Raw genomic sequence first — 7,806 nt, 5'->3', positions numbered from 1 at the left:
CAGCTATAATATAATATAATATATATATATTATATATGTAATATATAATATTACTATACTATAATGAAAAACACACAACAAAATTAGTAAAAACCTTTACTAAAATTAAAATGTAAAACAATTGATTAAAATAAAAACTATAATAATAACAAGTATAATAACACTGGTGGGGTCCAAAACAACATTGAACCCCACTGACTTTCATTGCATGGACAAAAAGATCCAGTTTGTGTGTATGTGTGTGTGTTCTGCAGAAAAATGAAATGCAAAACGGTTTGGAATGATTATGATTATTATGTAAAAATTTACTTGAGAAGATCGTTTACCTGACATAAATATCAACAAATCTGTGCTGATGCTTCCTGGCTAGTAAGAAGAAAAAGGCTCTGTATTTACATAGATCAGGCTATTGGCAAGTCCGGGAGGTGCTGCATTCCAGTATAGGTTGCTGATTGAATGTGGCATGCGCATAAACTGCCAGACCCCAGTTCATCAACAATGTCATACCTGTGCAGTGGCACGGAAAGATGGCATGCTTCTTGAACAGAAAGCAGACGTGCTCATCTGTTCCCTATCCTTTTGACACTAAGTAAACTCTGCCATTACTTTCAACTTCAAAACAATTCTTTACAAGCTGAGGTGTAGATAGTGTGTTGAGCCCTTTGATGCCTATTCTTAGTCATAGCTTTTTTCAGTGCCCTTTCTCTCACAGCCAGTGCATCATCGAGGACCAGGAGTGTTTTCTTGATTTGTGCAGAACACAGTTGTGATCCAATTAAATATATCTAGCCTGATAGTCTCAAAGGCTGCCTGGAGTTGTTGATGTTTTGAAAAGCATGAGGTTTGTGGCCTCTTTTGTGTTTATCTTAGTAATGACACTGGTTCACATTGCCAGAGAGTATGGATGGTGATAAGGGCTTTCCCCCTGGCCTCTAATGTGCCTGAGATGGATATCTCTCAACCTTAGCTGGCAGCGGTGTGCACTGCAGTGACAGCAGTGTCCAAATTCAGTCGTGTAGATGTAAGAGTTACAGTAAATGACAAAATGGAGGGTGACAGAGCTTTGTGATGTTGTTATTTGTGCTTATAGTGCATCATAGTTTTCCAAGGTAATAGCTGTCATGAGCACAACAGTTATATGATGAGAGTTCTAAATTTAGCATATTTTTAAGATATACTTTGAAAGATTCCGTATTGTTTTGGTGGAGCAGTAGATGTGTCATACCACCTCTATGTCATATTTACATAGAGCCTTTGCCCTGGAATGCAACTCCAGGCTGGAAAAGGAAACATTTTGTATATTCTAATAACTAAGAATAATAAAATGACCACATTTATCCTCTCAGAGTAGCACATCTAGAGTGTTTGTTAGTGTTAGAGTGTGATGATGAGTAGGTCTATGAAAGTGAGCTGAGACTGGCTTTGTCTAGTGTAAAACAGTGAGGGGAATATTGTATCTTATTATTATTTTCTGTACACATGATTAGCAATCAAGCTGGTTATAACCTCTGACCTTTATTTTTTATTCACAATTATTTATATTCATTACAAAAAAAAAATCTAAAAATGTATTGTGCACATTAAAAATTATGCACTTATTTGGAAAATAATCATATTCACAAAGTGAAAATAGCTGTAGCGCAACACTTTTTTATCATTGCCCTTGTGGAAAACATGATACTTTTTTTCAGGATTCTTTGATGAATAGACAGAACAGCCTCTTTATATCTTTGTTGTAACCTTTGATCAATTTAATTAATCCTTGCTGAAAAAAAGTATACATTTATTTTCAAAAAAATCTTATTGACCTCAGATATTTGAATTACATTTACTTATAGGACTTGATGTATTTGTGTAGTTTACCATGTCTTAAAGCACTGGTTTGTCTAATGAAGTCATTTATTTATTTATTTAGAAATTTCTAATTTATTCTGGGCTACTTTGTTTACTGCTGCGTGTTTCATCTGCAGCCACATTAGGACACAGTATGAGGGCAGCCCTGGCAGTCAGGATGGCCTTTATAATCAGTCATATAGGGAGAAGTAATGTACCCTATAATGCGCACGTACCAGTCTCTCTGTATACTGAAGTCCTCTAAAAAAAATTACGCCTAATTGCTTTATGCATGAGTTGCGCCAAAGTTGATACTGCACAAACTGGGTCCAGAGGCTTCAATTTGAAAGTCTGGGATTCAAAATGGAAATAAATATGTTTTTGGATTTGGAAAAGAACAACAAACCCTTATGGGTTAAAATTAAACAATTAATGTCAATTCGTTAATTTAATATGGAAGCTTGTTTTCAACACAGGAGATATATATATATATATATATAATGTCAATTCGTTAATTTAATATGGAAGCTTGTTTTCAACACAGGAGATATATATATATATATAACCGCAACTGTGATTTTTCCTCTCTCTCAAAATTATGTTTACATCTCACAATTTTGAGAGTCTGATTTATGACAAAGAAAGATCTTAACTCACAATTCTGAGAAAAAAAAAGACACAAAGTCACATTTTTTTCCATGATAAAAAAAAGCAGAATTGCGAGATGTAAACTCATTCTTACAAAAAAAAAGGAAAAAATAAAAAATGGTAATATATAAACTCAGAATTGCAAATACAGAAATCATAAATAAAACATATTTACTTTTTGAAAAATCATATTTAATTAAAAAATAAAAATAAAGAAGAAGAAGCAGCACATTGTATATCAGTATTCTCACTGCCAATCTAACAACTAACCTAGATGTTGTGCAAACTGAGCATAGCAGGAAGCTTTTAGGTGCCACTAATGTAGATGTAGGTTCTGTCACGTACATTTATTCTGCTCTCTCACCTCATGTTTCTGCCAGGTCGTATGGAGCCAGCAGGTCAGCGGGGTGCCTGAGCTCATCTCCCAACACACAATTAGAGGAAAGATCTGGGAGGTGATGAAGAGACAGTCAACCCAGCGCAGGCTCCCAGTGAGGGACACAGCCTGAGGGAAGTGTGGGCCAGACTGACTGCATAATCAATAACCCTCCTGCTCCAAAAATGGCACGCTTTTCGCTGTATGCGCTGTGCTACCATCATTCATTTTTAAATAATGTGTGCATTTATGTGTGAGCTTGCAATTGATGTCACCTTAAATCACTGAAAGTTAAACAAAAAAATCTTCTCCTTTGGCAGATAGGCTGACTTTACTTCACAGGCTCACAGGCTGCTCCACAGTGACATGTGAGAGAAACAAAAGTCAATATTGTGCTTTTGACGTGGTAACGTAGAGGTAACCCATAACTCCCTCTGGTGTAAGCCACCAATAGGTGGAGAGCACATAGACTCCGCCCTTGAATGGTGGCTGTTTTAATGTCACCCAGCCATGTGAGATCCCTAGCAGTGGCATGCTCACTGAAGGTCAGTGAGACAGAGGATATCACAAGGTCACAGTAATCAATGGAGAGGAGTGAATGAATGTGCACCTGAAAGACCACTGTCAAATCTTTCAGCACTAAACCTAAACGTTGGTGATAGTAAATACCATACTAATTCTATAATTTATTAGGTTTAGAAAACCTAATTAATTTAATTTGTTTTTTTTGGAGCATTAAATATATCTATAAAAATAAATTAATAATAGTGATAATAATATTATTGCACTTTTAGTTTTTTTTTTTTAATAAAATAATAGAAAAAAATAAAAAGTGATAATACTATTATATTTTCAAATAAAAAGGGAACATTAAATAAAAAATACAAATATTTTATAGAGAACTTAAAAAAAGCTATTATTTACTTTTTTAAATATGAATTTTCATCATTTTTTATCTTCAGCAAGCTTTTAATTTGGCTGGTTGCTGGCAAGTCAGTACATTAAATGTCACAGTTTTGCATTGTGCTTTTAAATAATGCCATCAAAATGCTACATTTCTTATTATTATCGTTTCATGATGTTTCTTATTAATGTTGGTAACGAAACAGTTGCTTGTAGCCATTGACTTCCATAGTAAAATACCATAGTAAAATTCAGTTACCAACATCTTTAAAAATATTTTCTTTTGTGCTCAACAGAAATTTTTTTAATAATACATTCCGGTTTGGAACAACATGAAGCTGAGAAAATAATGAAAAAGTTTTCATTCTTGGGTGAGCTATGCCTTTAAAGTGTCCTTGTTAAATAAACCACAAAAAACCTACTGACTGCAAACTTTTGAACAGCAGTGTATTAATGTACACTCACATGAAATGGTATTTAGTCATATATCAGTAGCATAATAAAAGCTGCTGTAGTAGTAAAATGATGGGGTCGGGTTTAAGGCTAGATGGTATACAGATTCATCTACTGGGCATGCGTACATCAATATAGCACAATTTTTGTCACACTGTACAGCAATAATTACTGTTTTTGTTTTATTGTAAGGAGTAGGTGTAGACATTAATAAAACACAATCCAACAGGTAGAAAATTTCATTTATTTTTAGCTTCTAGTTTTAGCTGTATCTCTTCTAGCCACAACCATGGGGTTTCTGCATGGTGGCGTCACATGACCAGCCATATACTTTTATCAGATCCCTGTAATCAGAAACTTTAACTGGTAGAATATAGTAGAACATACTATATTGCAAAAATAGTAAGCTTAGTATGCCATTCCAGATTCAGCCTGCTATTTACAAAACCAAAACAATCACGGTTAACTGTGAGGTATATTTTCATTTATTTAATTAGCAGACATTTTTATCCAGAGTGACTTACAAATGAGGAACTTCAAAAAGTAATTTGTCACAGAGCCAGTATTCTTTTTTTCCAGTAAGTGCCTTGGTTTACAAAGTATTTGAGTTGTAAATTGTTTGTGGAAGACGTGTATCTTCTGTTGTTTCTTGAGGTTTTTGATGACTCTTTGGTGTGCAAATAGTTTTTATTTTAATGAAAGAAGGATGAGCGGAAGAGAAACAAATATGGTGAGAGCCTTCTAAAAGTCTTCTGAGGTATGATTGGTTTCTCACCCATCATGCTCTTCTCTCCCATTATTCCCCTGTCAAGGCAGCTTACAGTAAAATGCCAACCGCCTTCACAAAGGCTCTCGACACTTCTTCCAAGAAACCATGATCCATTGCTCTAATGAGGTGGGTGCCCTGGAGTCAGGCGAGTGCTTTTTTTTGAAAAATCCTTTAATGCATGTTGGCCTTTTGACTCTTTAAATTCATCAGTGAAGCTCCATTAATCAAAACAGGTCCTGAAGAAAAACAAGCCCTTGTTCTAGAAAACAGTACTGCACTATTTTTTTATTTTATTTATTTTTTTACATATACTAAATTCTTTACAGGAATTTTTATACCGGAAATTTCCTGAAATTAAATTCTGATTTGATACAAATAAATATTAAATATTATATATGATTTATAAAATTATATAAGCATTCAAATTTATCTTCACGCAAAGATATATTAATTTCTAACATTTACCTTCATGACATGCTAGTCAATACATATCTAGACATGACACTATCTCACATGACACTACAGTCATTTCCTGTATTATGTAATGGAGTTGAGTTTTCCGAAACACAAGACTAAGAAGTGGCCAAAACACTTGATGGTGCCTGGCAGATATCAGATTATTTATTGGGTGTATGAATCTGGATTGTGGGAGCATTAGTTAAGGTCAGAATTCAGTGTGTGTTGAGCGAATGATACTGTATGAGCCCTGGTGAAATTAACTAGATGGGAAGAAGTCTCTTATGCTCGCCACAAGGCAGCCATTACGCCAGTCTTCAGTGTCATGTGATCCTTCAGAAATAATTTTAATATGCTGATTTGGTGCTCTTTTATTATTATTGTTGAACACTGCCCTGCTGCTATATATTTTAGCTGGTTATATGTTTTGAAGCATGACCGCTGGTATGAGCTGGTTTAAGATGGTCCTTAGTTGTTCATAAACTGGTTTAAAGGGGTCATATGATGTGATTTCAAATTTTCCTTTCTTTTTGGAGTGTTACAAGCTCTTGGTGCATTATGAAGATCTGTAAAGTTGCGAAGACTAAAGTTTAAATCCAAAGAGATATTCTTTATAAAAGTTAAGACTTGACCATGTCCTCCTAAAACACCTCGTTTAAACATGCCCCCACATCTCTACGTCACAATGTAGGAAGATTTGAAATGGAAGATTTCAAATGTGAGTTTTAAGCAGTGTAGAGTAGCGCTTGTTGTTTATCGTTTCTCCGATCACAAATGCAGACATGGTTTTATGTTTACGTGGCGCGATATGCAATGCAACACGTAAAAACACAGTATAAGTCATTATAATCAGTAATTATGTCCCCACTGATGCAACAAATGCCTTGTTTATAATGGGTTTTACTGGTTTTGTCTCGTCTCACAGGGGGACACGGCATCACAGTATGTTAAGGGGCGTAACATTTCCATCACACACTTGAGGTATTCGGCCAATAATAATGCACTGGATAGCTGGCCAATCAGAGCTTTTCAGAACGATGAGCTTTGTAAAAATCGACGTGTTTCAGAAAGACAGGGCATAGAGGAGCAACAATAATGTACATTATGTGGAAAATAATGTGTTTTTTAACCTTAAACCACATAAACAAATTGCATTACACCAAATACACAACATAATGTTATTTTTAGTAACGTCATATGACCCCTTTAAGCTGGTCTTGAGCTAGTTATAAACTGGTTATGAGCTGGTTTAAGCTGGTCATGTACTGGTCCTAAACTGGTCTTAAGCAACTAGCTTTTGCTCAGGACCAGCTCATGACCAACTAAGGACCAGCTTAAACCAGCTCAAACCAGCTGCCATGCCAAAATGCTGTTTTTTTAAATCTTTTTTTTTTACAGGGTTAACAGAGTTGTTTTCAGGATTATTTGATGAATAGAAAGTTCAGTGTTTATTTACATTTATGCATTTAGCAGATGCTTAAAAGCATCTTTCAGTGCATTCAGGCTAACATTTTTTTTTTTACCTAATACATGTTCCCCTGGGAATCAAACCCACAACCTTTGTGCTGTTAACACAATGCTCTATCACTGAGCCACAGGATCACATTTGAAATATATTTTTTTTGGTAAAAGCCATATCTGATCAATTTCAAGTATTATTTTTTTTATTATTCTATATTTATAAACATACACAACAAACAAAAAATATATGAACTGACTGAGGCAGCACATAAGCAGAGGTAGTGCTGGTTTATATTTCAGTCAAAGGGCTGGGGATGATTGTGTGCAGCCACACGAGAGGAAACAGACTGCTGTTTTCTCTTCCTGAAAGTGTGCCACTTAAGAGACAGCCGTGTAACGTATGATAACCACAAACACTCGTGCAAAATGGGTTTCTGCAGTCACATGTTGCACTCTACTTGCAACTATATTGTGGCTTAAAATTTGATTTTGCCAGGTTTCAAATGCTGTCAATTGCCAAAGTTTTGAGCCACAACAATCATTGCAAAATGAAATGATGATTCATTTCTGTTGTGGTGCAGATTATGCATTTCAAAGACTATGCAGCTTTGCTGTGAGTAAACAATGATATTTTAAAAAAAAGAAAAAGAAAAAAAGAAAGAATGAAACAGCCTGTGCCCATGTGTTTTTGTTTGCACATATGCATTTTTCTCATTTCTCTGTTTTACATACTTACAAGTACAGGACACACGCTATTTTGACACTGCAAGCTCTTAACAAATTCATTACTACGACACTGAGAGGATTTAGCTTATTATATATTTTGTTTTATTTATTTCATTTACAGAGTGGCAAGAAGACACAACAGAAGAAGAATCGCAAATGCAAAATTAAATAAAAATAAAAA

The sequence above is a fragment of the Cyprinus carpio genome, chromosome B6 (genome assembly GCF_018340385.1).
Source record: "Cyprinus carpio isolate SPL01 chromosome B6, ASM1834038v1, whole genome shotgun sequence".
In the NCBI taxonomy this organism is placed as follows: domain Eukaryota; kingdom Metazoa; phylum Chordata; class Actinopteri; order Cypriniformes; family Cyprinidae; genus Cyprinus; species Cyprinus carpio.
The sequence above is the reverse complement of the archived record's forward strand: the minus strand, read 5'-3'. Positions refer to the sequence as shown.